At 31.1% G+C, this 16349-nt stretch overlaps 1 pseudogene; it reads right to left on the minus strand.

Moving 5' to 3' along the window:
- Positions 1-288: 288 nt before the first annotated feature.
- On the minus strand, positions 289-2495 carry LOC145594709 (adenine/guanine permease AZG1 pseudogene; annotated as a pseudogene).
- Between the last annotated feature and the right edge of the window lie 13854 nt (positions 2496-16349).

The following is a 16349-nucleotide window of genomic DNA, read 5'->3' on the forward strand; positions in this document are numbered from 1 at the left end:
TATATAAACACACGAGGTAATTGTAGTCATTTGGTTAAACATAAGCTGACATCGATCTTTCACCAAGAAAAAAGAGAGTAGACCAACTTTAACACAATGATTATACTTCTAATTTTAAGCCATATTAATTAGATCACTATTTAGTTTTTGTTGTATTTTGTCCTCTTCATTTTCTTCCTGTATTGAATATTGTCATAAACGGAAAAACAAACATGCCTACATACCACACAATAGTCTATTGAATCGCGAAACACAATAAAATAATTAAACACGCTAAAAAAGAGAATATACCGTTAAAAAGGTTTTGTACCTTATATTAGCTTTATAACTAAAAATATGTACATCTTTGAATCTAATTAAATCATAATCAATCCCCCCTTAATTCCCCTACCCCTTCCCTTCAAAAACATGTAATCACCTAATAAATAAAATTACCTAGATAAAAGGAGGAAAAAAAAAAAAAAAGAATTTACATCCTACGAAAATAAATTACTATACCTCAAGCTCTTTAATACTTCCATCTACAATATTACCACTACCTCCATGACTATTAATATTGTTATTAACACCATTAATTGCAACTCCCTCATTTCCATTTTCACCTTCATTTTTGCACTTTGGTCCCTCAACAATTCCAAATTTGCTTAGAAGCATCACACTCCAATCCCAAAGATGTAGCACGATAAAAGTCCCAATTCCTCCAATTAAACCATATGCTATAGAATATGTAAAAGGGGTCAAAATTAGTGTTACAAATGCCGGAATTGCTTCCCTCATATCATCCCAATTAATATCAACCACCGATTTCATCATCAAAACACCCACCAAGATCAACGGCGGTCCAACCGCCCACGCGGGAATAGACGCTAATAACGGCGTTATAAACAGCGCTAGGAAGAAATAACTTCCCGCTGTTAACGCCATTAGACCCGTCCTACCCCCTTCACGTATCCCCGTAGACGACTCGATAAAAGTCGTCACGGGGGACGTACCTAGGAGTGACCCCACAACAATTGAAACAGCGTCACTCATGAACGCAAAATATTGTCCTTCGAACTCCCCGTTTTCGTCCACGAAACCCGCGAAACGTGCCATTGAGTATAATGTTGCCGTGGTATCCAAAATATCGACGTATAAGAAAGTAATTAGTGCTACCCAATAGGGCCCTTTGGTAATTCCACTTAAACTAAGAGCACCCGCCGTATTTTTAATTGTGTGGATGTCAACTACCTTCTTAAAGTACTCGAACGCGGCGTCACCGGCTTCCGTGTGAGGGAAGGCGGTGACGCTCGTGTTTCGAAACCACGAAACGGCTGTAACAAAAACAATACCGTAAATCATTGCCCCTTTTATTTTTTTTACCCAACAGTATGCAATTATAACAAACCCAATAATACCCAACCATAATGTGGGGCTCTCCATTCGATGATTCAGGCAGTAAATGTCGTCGGAGATGCTACCGCCGGGAAGTAAAACGGTGCCGTTTAATGAATTGATCACCGGAGCAACTGAAATTCGCGATGAACTTGGACAACCACCTAGTGTTAACAGAGTTGATCCGCTGTAACTGATTAATCCAATTCCTTGGCTGTTTTGTAGTCCAATGAAGGCTAAGAATAAGCCGATACCAGCGGAAGACGAGATTCGAACCGGTTTCGGGACTAATTTAGCGAACCGCGCTCGTAAACCGACCGCGGATATCGCTAAAAATATTAATCCCTCTACAAAAACTGCCGTGAGGGCAGTTTTGTAAGGGATGTTCCCAGACCCGTGGAAGCCTACCACAGTGTAGGCAAAATACGCGTTGGTCCCCATCCCGGGGGCCAACGCGAGTGGTAAATTGGCAAAAATGCCCATTACGAAACACCCGATAAGGGACGACGCTACCGTGGCGACGATCAGGTCTTTCCTGATCCTCGCCAAGCAAGCCTCGTACCCGGGATTCACCGGGTCAAACTTGCACGTGTCATCTGGTACTATGACATGTCGAGTAGGACCTGAACAATTAGAGACAGAGAGAGTAGGGTCGGAACATAGTGGCACACAATCAGAAACCGAACACGTACCGCCCGAGTCAGCTAAAATGGACGCGTTCACGGCTAAAATGTAAGCCATAGTAAGGAACGTGGCGGTACCGGCACGAAGCTCGGTAGTGAAAGTGGTACGACGTTCGGTAAGCTTAAATCGCTTACCGACTCGGCTGCTCGCCACAAAGGCGTTCAGCCGAGTGATTTTGGAGGGTGTAGGAGAAGGGGAAAGGACTTGGGAGTCCATGATCATGAAAAGTGGAATGAGAGAAAAAAAAAGGGGTGAAGAAGAAGTGAGGAGAAGAAGGCGGGTGGAGAGAGAGTAATAAATGAGTAATGAGTGAGAAAGAGAATAGGGAGAATATGGGATTCCGTTGTTTAATAAGGATCTTTTTTGATTAGGGAGAAAGTATCTCCAATTTTGTTTCTTAATTTTATCAACTCTAGAAAATTTTTCAAAAAAAAAAAAAAAAAAAAATTGTAATTTTAAATAAATTAGGAGTAAAATTAAAATAACAATAAAAGATGGAAATGGATTAATCGCTAATTTAGTTTTGTGTCCAATATAAAACCACGTCTAGACTAATTTACAAGTAGTGCTTACTTTCAAATGGGAATAAAAAATGCAAGTCATCATCCTAATTGTGATATGAATTAATAAACTAATACGAGTAAGGGTCTGTTCACATTTACTGAACTGAACTGAACGATTGGAGCTGAACTGGGCTGAAATGAATATTTTATAAGAGAGGGAAATTAGGAGCTGAACTGAACTGAACTGATTGGGGCTGAACTGATTAGAGCTGAAGTGAACTGAACTGAAATTAAGTAAATGTGAAAAGGCCCTAATTGTTTTTTATTTAATTAAGCCCACAAGTCCACAACATATGCCTTGTTTGACCTAAAATACTTCATGATACATTATCTTTGATATATACTACATGTTATATTAAAGTTTATAAATAATCTATTACTCGTATTTTGATTTTTTTTAATCGATGTTGTAGAATGACATTTTTAATAATGCATGCATTTGACTGACTTTTGTATTTTAGGTCAAAAGAATTAGATTGGACAATTCTCTATTGGATTGTACCAAACATAGTAAGCAATTAGTTTCACACTAATATGGACTATGGAGTATGCGTAAAATGACATTTAATATTGCACTCAATTGACTTGTAATTTAGGTCAAGAGAAATTAATTTGGACAGCTACATATTGATATGATTGGACTATACTGGAAGAGTAAGGGCCTGTTCATATTTACTGAATTGAGCTGAACTGAACTGAACTGAACTGAACTGATTGGAGCTGAACTGAACTGAACTGAACTGATTGGAACTGAACTGAACTGAACTGAACTGATTGGAACTGAACTGAACTGAACTGAACTGAATTAAGCTGAAATGAATATTTTATGTGAGAGGGAAATTAAGAGTTGAACTGAACTGAACTGAACTGATTGGAACTGAACTGAACTGAACTGAACTGATTGGAACTGAACTGAACTGAACTGAACTGATTGGAGCTGAACTGAACTGAACTGAACTGAACTGAAATTAAGTAAATATGAACAGGCCCTAAGTAATTAGTTTCACGCTAAGGTATGTGATTAAAGTAGGAATACTTTGTACTAGCTAAGTTTAAATGCGAGTAGAACACATTTGTAGAAAGTGTTTTATTGTCAAATTGATGATTATAGTTTAAAACCTTTTTCCCTCCTTATATTTGTTTTTTTTTTTTTCCTAATCTATGTTTTGCTCTTTTTTTTTTCTTTTTCTTTTTCTTTTTTTTTTTTTTTTTTTTTTGACGGGTTGCTTGGGTTTTGTAACAAAACCTCATTTGTTAATGAAAGGATATATTTTTAGATTGATTTTTTTCCATAACAAGCATGGATTATATATATACAGCAATTATTAACTTGATCATAGGCTATAATTTTGAAAGCTCAACATACATGCACCTACTAATTACATATGATCACTACATAATTACAAAAGATTACGAAACATATATCCTATGATTTCTATCATTTAACATTCCTGCTCTAATCCATCTTGCTAATAAACCGTGAAAAAGAAGAGCACGAGATTCAGTCCTTAATATAAAAATAAAAAAAATAAAAATAAAAACAAAAATAAAAAAAGACTAAAAATAGTACTCCGTAAACTAGTAAACGTTTGACTCGCTTTAAAAAATAAACAGGTTATCAAGCCGCGAAAATAGCAAGAAAATACAGCCTTTCTTATTTTATTTTTTATTCATTTTGAATGGAAGCAAGAAAATACAGTTTATAGTAAAATAAATGTGCTAGCTAGCAGTCAGTCAGCCAGTCAAGCTTGATGTAACTTCTTCAATATTTGAATCACGCCAAATTAAAGAAACTTGCTAGACCTCAATTCTTAGTTAAAAATTAAAAAAAAAAATTGAAGAATCATAAAAGATTTTACCTAACAATTTCAAAAAATAGACGTTATAACATGCATTTTCACTTTTGACAATAACTCAGTTGACCTTTGGGCATTTTTGTACCAAATCTTTATTCAATATTTATTTATTTTTGTAGTTTAGTGCAATATAAAAACTAAAAAAATATGTTTTATTATAACAAAGGATTAAATTTAAAAATGCAAAGTGATCAAAATAATATCGCATGATCTAACTCATCTAAGCTAGCTTACGTAATTATATATTTCGTCATAGTTTGATTAGCATATATGTTTTGATAATATATCCTTAGAGACCTAGTTGCTCAATAATGTATATTTTCATACGTTTTTGTCTATCACTTTGTATATTGTAAATGCACAATAATACTTTTATCATTTGTGTGGTTTTTTTTTATTAGTTTTAATGTTGCTTCTTTTTTTTTTAACATAGTTTTAATGTTGCTTCTAAACCTTACTATGTTAGGAAGATATTTAAAATGAATATTTGAAACCAACTATGGTTATTTGAATGAACTATAAATTATAGTAAAGACTATATCAAATTGCGGTGAATTAGTTATAACAATTTGTACATAACAAGCGAGTTTAATCGATCATGCATTGTTTGTTCCTCAATGTAAGTACAGATTAAAGTAAAGTATCCTAGGACTTCTTAAGCTAAATGAAATGATAATTTTTTTTTTTTTTTTTGAAGGAAAATGAAATGATAATTATTAATTAATAAAATTTTTTCTCAAAAAAAATAAATAAATAAAATAATAATAATAAAATTTCATTGCGTGATGGGATGCACTTCGTTAAATTAAGTACTATCTAATGATGCATAAACAAAACAAACGCACATTTACAAAAGAGGAAGGGTCCACAAATATAAACTACGCCAACCTACAATATTTTGCTTTCACACTGATTATTAGCAGCCAAAGTCGTGCTCATACGCAAGTAATTATGATGTGCATTACGTTGCATTAATATTATGTAGTCAAATATAGAAGCTATATATTATTATTTTTGGCAACTTGGTATTGTCTAATTATATCTTAGCACAACCAAAATTAATATTTTCTATAACTAAAAAGTTGAATAAAGAATGTATGTGTTAAAGGGTGCAATGCAAGTTGATTTATACTCTATTATCTTAGCTTTAAGCCTAAATTAAGTGCTTCAAGTGCTTGTATCATCATAATGATTTATTGACACAAACATTTGGTAAGATATGTTATTTTACATGGTAAAGAGTACTAATTATGGTCTAATTTAGAAAGATTTACATGTCTCATGTTGCTTGGCATGTTTAATATAACAAACTATGATTTTGTTAATATACAAAGAACCGGGATTTTGCCTTTAGTTTATTTGATAATATAAGTACATCAAACAAAATTTGTTACTTTGCAATTATTTGGGCCCTAGCCACTAATAAGCGAAATTACTAATACATCACCATATAATTGGTCTTCGATTCTATATTTTGTTAGCCTTATTTTCACATATTTCATAATATATTATAAGGTCATAATAAAATAAATTTATTTAAATAAGAAATACATAAGCCTAAAATCCAGCTGAAACATACTCCAACGAGTTTAGATATATAAAAATCGGGTAAAACAACGAGATCTTTAGCAAGGGCGGGATAATATATATAACTATATAAGCTGACAAGCATGCACAAACAAATTCATTGTACATCAGTTCAACTTCAACAATGCATAAAGCAAAGAAATTGTTGTCATTCAAGTAGACAAATATGAAAAGGATTAAGAAAGGGGTGAATAATTAGTGGCAAACGATGAATTAAGGTGAGTTTGAACTTGAAGGTCATATCCACTACCAATAAAAACATAGATGATGCCTTTGTTCCATAATTTGGTGTCTAAACTGGCCTAACACCTACCTAACCCCCAAAAAAAGTTAAGAACACCAATAACTACTACACATCCAACCCCATATAAGCTACGAAGCATTATTATTCATTAATTCGTGGTCCTGTCTTATGTCCCGTACAATTACTTTTGTTGCATGATTCAATCCTCAATATTTGTTTACATAGTTACATATAATGCCTCATTTTTTGAATGTTTTGGTGATTATCTTTATCACCATATTGCTCTTTTGTAGGCAGTGACGGACCTACACTTTAATATAGATGTCTTTAATAAAATGAAAACAACTACTTTTTATATCTTCCTTTGTATTGAACCATAATGACATAGCAGATACTCCGAATACGAAAAATATTACTCCATAATATAGATTACGGAATATCAAATATTTTCATATATGAGAGATAAAATTACTTCATAAATATATATCTCACAATTACAAATCAAAATTATATTATTTATTTGCATACATCTTAAAATTTATGGACTCTTTCATCTTTCAAAAATTTTAATTTGTTTTTTTGATATAGTCTCTCTTGAGCTCCACTTCTATCTCCTTGGGATTTTTTTTTTCCTCAACCTCAATAAAATGGCTGTCAATTTAATTAACTTCCCATCCACCAACTTACCTGGAAAACCCTAATGAAACAAATACATAGGGTAGAACGCACTTTAGGACTTGGAGGCACATTGGCCACTTAGATTATATTTAGGTGGTGGTGGTGCTCGAAAATACAATGTTGGGTGACTACTATGCCCCAATATTTCTCGGGCCATAACTCATGTCAACATTGTTTTGACTTAGTGTTTATAAAACCTAATCACCTATACACCGTGCCTTAATTGGAAATTTAATAAAATAAAAAAAATTGTTTTTTCTAAAATAGCAACGGTTATTTTAGTTAGATTTGATTGGTATGTAATACCTTTGTTTTACATTATGTACAACAATTAAATACTTTATACTCAATTTGTACTTTTTAGCACAGGGTTAGTAAAACCTAATCACCCGACCATATCATGATATGTACATACGGAGTACTTAGGGCCTGTTCTCATACGTTGAAATTCAGTTCAGTTCAGTTCAGCTCCTAATTTCCTTCTCTTATAAAATATTCATTTCAGTTCAGTTCAGTTCAGCTGATGAGTTCAGTCAATGAGAACAGGCCCTTAATAACTTAATGTAGACCTCAACAAAACAAGTTTCTTCTTACTCTCAAAATTATTATTGATTTCTATAAATTATGTTTTGAGATCAACTGTGTATAGTTTCGAAGAGTCCCAAAATTAATTTTCATTGCCCAATTTGCCCTACATGCTTTAGATTTTTTTTTTTAAAAAAATTTTAAATTTTTTTTGTTTAATAGTGCTTTAGAGTTATCATAATAGTGTTAGGTTGTTAGATAATCCTTTTCCTTATGCCCTTGGTGTCACATTATTGCATGCACTACAATGGAAGAGAAAATTCTACTCGTAATTGCATTCTTCAAAATTGTAAAAAATTCAGTCTCACACTCTCAGATCACAATTTTTATGTAAATTTATCATAGTACATTAAGGTGTTAAAAATGAGAATGTGAGAGAAATGCATATTTAACCTTTTCCAATTAAATGTTTTTTTTAAAAAAAAAAAAAAAAAAAAAAAAAACTCAATGTGCCTTTTTTTCCTCATTTTTTTTTTTTGAACAAAAGTGTTAGCTTGTTCTATTAAAAACAAGTTGCAAATCGATCCTAAACAAAACAAAAAGAAAGGATAATAATATGACAATGTTGTATGTATAAACGGATGTATAAATTACATGGTAATACTAAAGCTATTTAAACCTTTAGTATTGTAATAAAATAAAAATAATTTTTTTTAAAAAAAAACCTTTAGTATTTTATAGTATTATATCTAACTCTAAATTATGTAACATATGCACATCCACTTCCAAAAAAAAAAAAAAAAAAAAAAAAAAAAAAAAAAAAAAAAAAAAACTTTAGCTTACTCTCAAACAATTCAATGATGCATCCTTCATTACATTTGGAAAATTTCCCAATCCTAAATATAGTCAAGCAAGACTACATTTAGGAGGCTTTGTACCTGTTTTACGTTCAAGGAGGCCTCAATTAAGTAAAGCTTTGTACCTGTTTTACGTTCAAGGAGGCCTCAGGTTCAGTGTATAAGCTTTGTACTACCCAATCATAGTTGACCATCTTCTACTTATATGAGTTGACTTAGCTTTTCACTAATTAAATCATCTCACTACCCAATCGTAGTATATATTTTTGTTCAATGATTACAACCCTACTATTGTATCATAATGCAAATGTAGCCATTAGCCACCTATATTATGTTGGTTACCTAAGCTATTCTGGATCCGATCCGATCCGAATCCACGATTAATTAACATTATATTATTGTATATCCATTGTACTACTTGTGTAGTTGTGTGTCCCATATGTGGGAAGCATCTTTACATAATTAGTTTTGCATATTAGTTTTGATAATACAAATGCTATTACAAGTACTACTAAAATTGATAGTTGTTATTTAATCTGTTATTAAGTACTCGTACAATAAGGAAAAAAAGAAAAGAAAAAGAAAGAGGAACAAAATGATGAAAAATGTACAATGCAAATTAGTGACAAAGACGTCATAATGCACGAGTTAACACAACAAAAAGGTAGTTAAAGTGAGCAAATATGAAAGAAATGACGAGATGATCATACTTTTCTTATTCACACACTTTAGTTCGAGTCATTATATATAGATCCAATGAGATAGTATCGGAGACTCGTAATTATTGTCGCCATTCATCAATTATTCAATTTAGTGTTTTAACCCAAGACTTGACTAAATTTCATACTCTTTTTATCCATCAATTATTCAATTTAGTGTTTTAACCCAAGATTTGTACTTATAACTTCTATTTACCACAATTGTGACCCGAACTTAAAAAATTCCTACTCGAATCAAACTTAATTCAAATTCAATATGATTAACATTGATTCATCTTTCATAAAGAAAATGAATTAAATCATCTGATTAATATAGGTTAAAATATAACTCAAGTTGTGAGTGTGTCAACCAACTTAATTGATTAAAATATTGCGTATCTAAGAGTTAGGATCGAATCTTTACTATTGTACATCATTATTACCTTTGCAGCTTTCTTTAGAACAAACAAAGGAAATATAACTCAAGTTGACTGAAAACGAGCTAATAGAAATCAGCTTAATCCAAACAACAATGTACCACCATCAAATTTGATACCTCATCCCATGAAAAAGACTTTATACTCCTCTAGCAAGGTGAACATGAACCAAAAAAGGGGGTTCATGGTTCGTTGGAAAGCAAAGTGTTGGTATTATGCAATATGGCTCAAGCATCTAAAACTAGCTTTAATCTTGTCATCGTGTAGTCATGTTAAAGGTGGGGAGTAGTACATTAGTTAATGGGTCCATTCCACCACTTGTAGTGTTGATGGATTGGTCTTAAACTATTTATGGTGGTGGTCAATTCAATTTAATTCATCCATTTTTTATATAAATAAATTTTTTTTTTTATAATACAAAGTCCGATCAATTATACCAACAAAGCACAAAAGAATAAGAATGGGGTCACAAATTTTGTGTTGTAATTTGTAAACCCCCCTTTCTATTTCATCCTTTTTCTCCTCAAACTCTTGCTCTTTTGCCCTTAGACTTTGGACTCTAGTTAAGAATTGGTGTTAACTAGCTACCAATATAGGAAAGTGATTGATAGCAATTTTTTGCAACTAATTTCTACTACTAAATTATAAGAATAGCACATGAAGCAAGACAACAAAAATAGTCTTATAATACCCTTTAAATCAACTCAAAAAACTCTCTTTATTTTCCTTAATATATAGCATGGGTCCCATGATATTTTAAGGGAATGAAGAGACTAAAGATGGTCTATTTCATCGAGAAAAAGAAAGAGGCTTATGCCATGACATACAATTGAGATGAAAATTTGGAAGGACATAAAACACTGTTGTGCTCTCAATTAAAATCTATTGTGAAAAAAGAGTTATAAATTAATGTTGTTTGAAAAGGTCAAATTGAACACAGATGTTGCGAATCGATCAGAATGAAATGATCATATATAAAAATTGATTTATACTATTTCCGTTACATATTATGTGCAACTTTTAGGTATTATTTGTGAGATATAAAAATATTCAAAAGTTGCACGTAATATATATGTAACAGAGGTAGTATTGTTTTTAGATTTGTAACTTTAAAGACATGATAGGGTCGAAAGTAAGGAATTAAAGAGGTGCTCCATAGTAAGAATAATAACAAGTGGATGGAAGGAGTAAGAAGGGTAAGGAATCATTCATCCTTCAATGTCTTTCTATATTTCTTGATTTATAGTGTAATATATTACCCCAAATGAGTGTAATAACTTCACTAAGCTAGCCCTCCTCCTTAAACCACAATTATTTCTTATTATAATCATCATCGATCTAAAATCATGCAACCGATCACACAAGTAATATAAGATGAAGATTATACTTTAGTGCAACATTATTCTATTATCTAACAATTGGTGAAATTAACCAAAATGCATTTTATAATTGATGGCTCAATTATAAGACTATCCATTATCTGATTATCTCAAATAATAATCCCCACCTAAAAATAAAAAAGTAAAAAAAAAAATAGAAAAAAAAATAAAAAAAAACCTTTTTCATACCATTTTATTTTTTATATAGAGAGACAAGAGAGTGGATGGTTCAAATAAACATACAACTAGTGTATAAGTAAGGAGAGGAGTTGCCTTTTATTGTGACATAATGATTGATAGCACAACAATGAAACCTTTTTTTTTTTTCAATTGGTTCGTGAAACATGATTTGGATTTAAAGTACAAGTCTTACAAGTTTAGTGGTTCAAAAAATTCTTTGTTACTCTTTTTAGTTGGATCAGGTGCTTCTTGCCAAAATTCTTAAAAGAAGTGATCTAGCTAGATGTTGCTCGTCAAATCACTTGTTACTTGCTTGTTTCTACAATTCTTAAACGCATGCACTAAAACAATAATAATTAACCTTTTTTTTTTTTCAATTGGTTCGTGAAACATGATTTGGATTGAAAGTACAAGTCTTACAAGTTTAGTGGTTCAAAAAATTCTTTGTTACTCTTTTTAGTTGGATCAGGTGCTTCTTGCCAAAATTCTTAAAAGAAGTGATCTAGCTAGATGTTGCTCGTCAAATCACTTGTTACTTGCTTGTTTCTACAATTCTTAAACGCATGCACTAAAACAATAATAATTACAAAATAAAGCAGTTTAATAAGGATTGCTAATTTAATGATTGGGAAAAAAAGTATCAACTCTATTGTGTTGATTATGTTGACAATTGATAAAGGGTATTTAGTGTTTATATAATACCGGGATGATGTATTGAAACATACCGCTATGTAAAAATTGCAATAATTTTAGCTATGTACTCGTCAAATCACTTGTTACTTAACTTGTTTAAGCTTAATGTTCTTTTGTGTAAGATTTTAGATTTCAATTCATATGAAGATGAAAAATAGAGTACACCTTTTGTATGCATACAATTTATACCAAAATATAGTGTGCAATTTTATTTTTTGACAGGTTGTAATGTTTTTAAATCACAGTAATATTGTACACTCAAAGATAAAGGTTAATGTTATCAAAAATAAAAAATAAAAAAAGATAAAGGGTTATTATATATTTATATGTAGTTTTTTTTTTTTTTTTTTGAGTTGATTATGACCTAAATTGTATACTTTATAGATTTTTTACATTAACTATTCCTGGAAACCTTTATTGTTGCTTAAATCAATAACTTTGAATCAATCATATATGCCCATTTGGCCCTCCTATTAATAGCCAAAAGAATAGTAAATTGGATAATTTGTAGAGAATAACCCACCTTAAACATAATTAAAGTAGAAAAGGTTGAAAAGTGATATTATACTATCCCTCAAGCCCGAGGGATTTTAACTTGTTTTGGAACTTAGGACAAGCACAAGTAATAGAGATTTATGTAGAGCTTTTCACAAGGGAATAACTTTTAATCAATCATGCTTTTTATCCTTCTTGCTATGCTTCTTCTACTTTTATTCAATCCATAATTCCCACCCAAAATAAAAGAAAAAACTTTTCTTTATTCTATTTCTCATACCGTCTTTGTCTAATCATGTCTAATTTTAGACGGAAATGTATAATGCAACGATGAGGTTGTATTTCAAATCATATAGTATAAAAAATGTCTAATTATGTCTAGCATTAGACCGATTGTTGCATAACAAGTGTATTCTTAGTCATTTAAGTGATATAAAATTCACCCCTTTTTAAATAATATAATAACTGTACGAATATAAAAAATATATATTTTTAAATTTGGAGTATATAATGTAATCGGGATTAATCGAAGCTTATTAATTTCATATTTCGATGTTAAATTGTAGCTAAAACACGCTAACATCACAATCACACCAAACTCCACTTGTAACTCATGCCAACGTACCAAAACACTATAGTTTCATAAATTCTTTATATGTATAGTAGATGTTGAAATATCTTCCTTCCAAATAATGTCGACTTTTCACGCACGATTATTCCCCTACAAAATAATGAAACAAAAAGAACAACTTTGACTATTATTTTAGCCCACATAAGGGTCATCAATTTCTATATATCTAGTTTAATTACCTGTCTATCTGATCAATTTGTAGATAAGATCCAATTAATTATTGGCATGCATTTACATAAACTTATGTTGATTAAAGTGATTATGTTTCCTTTTAGGCCTTTATGTATCATTTTTTTTAATTTTATTAAGGAAAATTTGACAATTACCACCTTCTGTTATGTCCATTTTAGCAATTACCACCTTCTATTTTTTTTTTTTTTTTTTGAAAATTACCACCTTCTATTTTCAAAAACATCAAAAGTTACCACCTTCTTGCCCCTCTATTACCACGTGACGTCATTTTGGGCTCATTTTTTTTCCCTTTCCTCCCTATTTTCCTCACATTTCTCATTCCTAACTCGATTCTCATCCCCCCTTTCACTTCTTTTCCTCCAAACAATCAAAAACACTTCAATTCACTCCTCCAAATCAAAATTGACGAACAATTATTGGTGGTTTGAGGGAAAAAAGTGAAAGGGGAAAGAATGAGCCCAAAATGACGTCATGTGGTAGTTGGGAGGCAAGAAGGTGGTAACTTTTAATGTTTTTTAAAATAGAAGGTGGTAATTGCTAAAATGGACATAACAAAAGGTGGTAATTGTCAAAATTTCCTTATTTATTATTCAGTTGATGACCTTGCAAATAACTAGTCTTTTTTTTTTTTTTTAAATAACAAACGGAGCAAATAACTAGTCCTTAACATGGCAATACTTGTCAAAAAAAAAAAATAAAAAAATAAAATAAAAAAATTAAAAAAAGAAATGGTTAATTTTGGTCAAGTAACTAAAATTTGAGAAGAGTAAGGGAGACAGAGACATAAAATGTATAGGGCATTGTCTAGTTCGCACATTTATGTAACTAATGTAAGTAGCACAAGTTCTATTCCTCTAATGATGGTGATTACTTGGTACCATCAAAATTCAAACTACTTTTTAAGTTACTATTTACTCCGTACTAAACTAATAACTTATTTAATTTGCCAAAAACATGTTTAATGTTAATTGATTATGTACTGTAAAACAATTGTGATTAATCGAAGACAGCTAGCTTATGCTTATCAATTTATCTTAGATTCAATAACTTTAGGTTAAAGATTTTCCATTAATCTTTAGTGATTATAGGTCAATTAAGTACTTTAATGCATTTTATGGATGCCTCTTTGATTTTTCTTAGCTTGTAGTATCATTTTCTGAAGACTTCTTTGAGGTTAATTTATTCATTGTGCAAAGCAGTTAGCCGACCATAAATAGAAACTTATATTTTGTGTGGCCGACATTATGTCGATTATGTGAGTGGAAGGAAAAAAAATATATATACTATATGCCATTTTATCATTTGAGAAATATACTTTGTGCTTTTAAAAATTTTATAATGTTATAAAGATTACATTATTTCTTATCCAATTTATTAATCTATATATTTGGATTTTCTATTTTGAGACATGGACATACGTTAACTAAAAAAAGATTGTGCTCATTTACTCAATCACCAATTTCTCAAAAACTTCGTAGTTGTGAAAGTAAGTAAGGAGAGAATATATGCATTCGATGTCTTTTTATTGAGTTGATAACTAATAGCTTAATTATCACCTTCAATACGACTGTTATGAATGCCCTATAGAATATTTTGATGTTGTCGAAATTGAATGTACATGTCTTGATTAGAGTATTGTTGATATCTTTGATGTCTGGTCGATTAGACGTGGACATATGTTAGATCGATGAACCAATAAAAATAAGTACGTATTTATTGTTATATTTAAATATAGGATGAAAGATTTTCCAAACGTAAAGATCCATGAAAGCGCGAGCTTAGTGGCATACAACCATAGACTAATAATATAACAATGCACTTTTCTTTGAGCAATAATAATACAGCAATATTGCACCACCTCCACCTTGTTGATAGCATAAAGATTTGCCAAAAGAAGATAGATAGAGAAAAAGAGATTTTATGTTTATATTCTCATATTTCATGTTGCAGGTACATAACACATTATTACAATGGCCCAATGATGTGTGTAGCCTGTAAAGGTTACTAACACTAAATTATTTGCACGATAATAAACGATACATCTTATCACATGGGCCGCTATATAATCTGGCCCATGATGGGCCCAATCTCTGAAAAATATAATTTATGAGCAACGTTGTATAAATTGGATGTCCAAGAAAATTATCACTAATTATTGCATAATGGCAGCCTGGGCCGCCTGGCAGGAATAGATAAGGGCCAATTATATTGTTATTTTGTCCTTCTTATATTATTGAAAAATAATAATTAAAAAAAAAAAAAAAGCATCTTTTCGGCCATAATCTTGCCATTTTAGTATAGTCAATTTGATATTGAACCACTTTTTTCATGTCAGATTTATATAGGAGAATTACACAATTCTCATTTGTGAACACTTGACATGAACCATTTCCTTTGTCATGTCAACCAACCAAACTACACAAGGCAACACTACTTGACAATAGAGGGTGAAGAAAACGGTATCTTCTACTCCGATCACAAGCAAATGTAGGTGGTGGGACTCAAATTGTGAAGGTCACAAGTGAGCTCCCCACCATCTCCACCAAGTTTGTTTGGCTAACCAATTTAATCTTGTTTGAAAACATAAATTATACGAACTAATATATGAATGTAAGAGTACAACTAGTATAACCCGTAATGATTAGTATAACCCTAAGAGACTTGTATAAGATGGTATTAATCGTTTTGAAAAATTGTAGGATTTACCTAGGAGTTGTTCTCGGGCATCTTTAAAAAGAGGTTCTTATAAACTCTAACTCCCTTTATCTCTAGAACATGTTCTGGATTGCTTTTTCATAGTTTTCAATACAAAAATAATCAAATATTAGCAAATGTTATCCACTATCTTTAAAACGCTAAAATGTTAAAATTTGAGAAAAGCTACTCAAACGTTTGAAAAAAGGATTTGCATTGGATTACTATCATAATATTTAATTTTAAGAGACTTTTTGTCATAAATTGTTGTCATTTTAGAAAACGACATATGACAAGATCATATCTAATTTATTGAGTGGACACAAGAGTATATTGATGACATAGGTAAAAACCATTAATAAGTTATCTTTCGTGTTCATCTTTGCTAGCACAACTTATTGGAAGAAGTAACCACGAAAGATGTACTAATAAAGATTAAAACGTTTGGACAAAAAAGAAGCCAACCTAGAAAACTTGGAATGGTAAGTAAGATTATAAACAACTGCATACTTTACAACAGTAAGTTCCTAGCTGTTTTTAACCAAGTTTGCAAACATACAACTCACTAAGGTTCATTTTGGT

This window comes from Chenopodium album, chromosome 19 (genome assembly GCF_948465745.1).
Source record: "Chenopodium album chromosome 19, dcCheAlbu1.1, whole genome shotgun sequence".
NCBI classification, from domain to species: Eukaryota; Viridiplantae; Streptophyta; class Magnoliopsida; order Caryophyllales; family Amaranthaceae; genus Chenopodium; species Chenopodium album.